Genomic DNA, 4,070 nt, shown 5'->3' with positions numbered 1-4,070 from the left:
GAGTGAGTTGTAGTGTTTAGAAACTAGGTGGTTGATCTTCTTCATGATGTGGTGGTCTATGTTCGAGGGTATTTCACAATAGAAGGTTGTATCCTTTAGTTGTTCCTCAACTAAATCCTTGTAGTATTCCACATCCATGATGACGATTGCACCCCCTTTATCTGCTTGTTTAATTATTATTGTTTCATCATTTTGTATGCGTTTAAGTACAGATATCTCTGATTTGTTAATGTTCGGCCTAACTTTGGTATTTTGTTTTAGGGGGAAGTTTGATAGGGTGTCAATATATATATATACATACACACACACACACACACACATTCACACATCATCATCATCATCATCATCATCGTTTGATGTCCATGTGCCACGCTGTTGTGTGTTGGACAATTTGACAAGGATCTAATAAGTCCAAGGTCTACAGTGTGCTCTAGTTGTCTGCTTTGGCATGGTTTCTATGGCTGAATGCCTTTCCTAATGCCAACTGTTTTACTGGGTACTTTTTCTTGTGCCACCAGCACTACTGAGGTCATCATTTAACTTACAAGTCAACATGAAGGAAAAGGTTGGGGTAGAGCAGGTTCTTGTTATAGAGGTTACCTATACATGGCATGTCCTTTACATGTCCATGTCCTACCCCCTGCACACAATCTGTCTCCACCTGACAAAACCTCCCCAAAAAACCCATCGTCCCAACATTCCTCCTTTCCTCACCAATGCTGGACAATCTCATGAACTCATTCACCCACTCACCCACCCCTCCCCATCACATCTTCACCATCTTTTCTTCCTCCTCTCTCTCCCACTACCAGAGGTAGCCATGTTTTCTCCTCTAATGCAAAACTCCTTTTTTTCTGTCCTTCAATACAACTCCCCCATTGAGTTGAGGGTTCTTGTTTTGCAAGTTACCTGGTGACCTTATTGCTGCTGGTACCCCATAAATAGCATCCACTACAGTCTGTAATACAGTTGGCATTGGAAAGGGCATCCAGCTGTAGAAATGATACTAAATCAGATAACAGGGTTTGGTGCAGTCTTCTGACTTACTAGTTCCTGTTTTACTGTCCAACCCATGCCAGCATGGAAATTATTATTATTATTATAATTATTGTTGTTCAGTAGCTTTATTTTCATCATATGCTTTCACTGCTCTACTGAGCGCAGCTCTGTGTGCCTTGGGTACATGCTGTGGTTTGTTGTTGTGTTCTGATTTCCACTGCATTGAAAGTGCCTTACATAAGACGTGCACAGTGCCTAGTAGTGCTATTTTCTGCATGTTATATACATTTATAAGTCCTGGTGGTTTGGTTATGTATTCGTCTGATTGTTTTTTAATCATACCTATTATCATAGAGACTATTTCTGTTTATAGGCTCCACATTTGGATTATCTCTATTTCCAGATCTTTGTGATTTGAGAGTTTCTCCATTTCTTTTAGAGATACATTGTCATCTGTTGGTATTGATACATCGACTACAAAGCATTTTTTTCTTGGTGATTTCTGACAACTGTATCTGGTTTATTAGCCTTGATTTCTCTATTTGTGTGTATTGGCATATCTCAGAGTTTATCGTTTAACGTCCGCTTTCCATGCTGTATTCTGCCAGGGTCAACTTTGCCTCTCCCTCTTTTGGGGTTGATTAAATAAGTACCAGTTGAGTACTGGCATTGATATAATCGACAAGCCCCAACCCCTAAAATTTGCTGGCTTTGTGCCAAAATTTGAAAACATTATTATTATTATATAACTTAATAGTTTCAGATAAATTTCTTCAGTATCACCTGCTACACCTCTGTCTTGCTGAGATGTGTACAGCATTGGGTGATCTGTTTTTTTCTTTTTTTTTTGTTGGGGAAGTATTGCATCAATTTGTTTTGTTATGGGCTTTCACTTGAGTCTTTTGTTGTATGACTGTTTGTATTGTGTACTGTATGTGTAATGCAAGTTGTGTTCTTTTGTTGGGTATCTTACCTGTAGAGTACATTTTGTGGGGGTTGTTTATTTTACTGGATATTTACTGTATAGATTATCTTGTGCTTGTGGATTGTTGTATTTGGGTTGTAATAGAATTAATAGTGTATTGTGAAGGACGTGAGCTTTTGCATTATTATTATCATTACTAAGATGGCAAGCTGGTAGAATTGTTAGCATGCTGAGCAAAATGCTTAATAGTATTTCATCTGTCTTTACATTCTAAGTTCTAATTCTGCTGAAATCAACTTTGCCTTTTATCCTTCAGGGGTCAATAAAATAAGTACCAGCTGAACACTGGAGCCAATTGCTGACTTCATGCCAAAATTTGAAACCATTATTATTGTTGTTGTTGTTGTTACTGTTGTTGTTGTTACTGTTGTTGTTGTTATTATATTTTTCTATAACCTACAGGTTGAAACGAGTAAAAGATAATGATGTATGTATATTTAATATTCGAACTGCTGAATATATTGACATCAACATTAAAGTCATAAAGTAACTATATTTTCCAAAATAAATTTTATATTAGAATTGCATTTGAAGGGTAAATAATTCTACAAAAATCTGTTGGTAATTTAATTTCAGACAGATATTACATTTCAATGAGTTTACAATTGTAAGAAAAAAAAATCTCCTGCTTCTTTGTATGACATTTCAACATTTCACAAAATGTATTACTTTTGTATAAAATATTCAATGTTTTATACAATTACAAATTCAATCATTTCACTAACATCCTAAAATAGTTATAAATTATGCAACAATATCAAAGAACTCCAAAGTCGAGTGCAGTAGAGATGCATAAAGACTATCTTTCATATATTCATCCTCTGCATTCAGCCGTGTGTAAAATCTGAAAGAATACAGCTTATCTAACTGTTTTATTGAAGACTTTTATGCTGATCTTGTTAGGAGGTTTGATTCATAACTGTAGATCGTTAATTTTTCTTTATTTATAAAGAATCCTTGTAATGGATGGAGTAAATGTATAACTAAAAGACCATACAAGCAATGTTGTTCTTAATCTAATATTACTAAATAGAACAGCCATATAAGTCATAAGCCAGTGAACAGAATAATTTATCTCATAGATTTAATCAAATATGACACAGTTATCTAAGGAGGTAAGAGCAATATCAAGTAATAGTTGTATGTATCTGACTATACATCTATATTTCTCAGATTAGTGGGATTGCTGTTTTGTTGATAAGACTATTGTATTTTAGTTGCGTTCTTCATTCACAAGAAGAGTGTAGTTGTCATTATCATCATCATTTAATGTCCATTTTCCATGTTAGCATGGGTTAGATAGTTTGACTGGAGATGGTAAGTCAGAGAGCTGTCCCAGGCTCCAGTCTGTTTTTACATGGTTTCTACAGCTGGATGCCCTTCCTCACACCAACCACTCCACAGAGTGTACTGGGTGCCTTTTACATGTCACTAACATGGGTGCCTTTTATGTGTCACCAGCATGATTGCTTTTATGTGTCACTGGCACAAATGCCTTTTATGTGTCACTGGCATGGGTGCCATTCACACATCTCTGGTATTAGGCCATGACCATGATTTCACTTAGTTTGACAGATCTTTTCAAACACAGCAAATTGCCAGAAGTCTTGGTCACTTGTCTTTTTGCCTCTATGAGACTCAACATCCAAAGATCTCATTTCACAACCTTGTCCCATGTCTGCCTGGGTCTCCAGCTTCCACAAGTTCTTTCCACAATTAGAGGTTGACATTTCTTGAATAAATAAATACACACATATGCAGGCATGGCTGTGTGGTAAGAAACTTGTTCAGTTCCACTGTGTGGCACAGTGGGAAAGTGTCTTCTACTATAGCCTCAGGCCGATCAAAGCCTTATAAGTTGATTTGGTCGATGGAAACTGAAAGAAGCTCATCGTGTGTGTGTGTGTGCATGCATGTGTGCGTACGTGAGTGTGAGTGTGTGTGTGTTTGTGTGTTTGAGTGTGTGTGTGTGCCTGTATTTGTGTCTGTGTGTTTGCTCCCTGCCACTACTGCTTGACAACCTGTGCTGATGTGTTTACATCCCCATAACTTAGTGGTTTGGCAAAAGAGACCAATAGAATAAGTG

Source organism: Octopus bimaculoides, chromosome 3 (genome assembly GCF_001194135.2).
Source record: "Octopus bimaculoides isolate UCB-OBI-ISO-001 chromosome 3, ASM119413v2, whole genome shotgun sequence".
In the NCBI taxonomy this organism is placed as follows: Eukaryota; Metazoa; Mollusca; class Cephalopoda; order Octopoda; family Octopodidae; genus Octopus; species Octopus bimaculoides.
Note: the sequence above shows the minus strand (reverse complement) of the source record.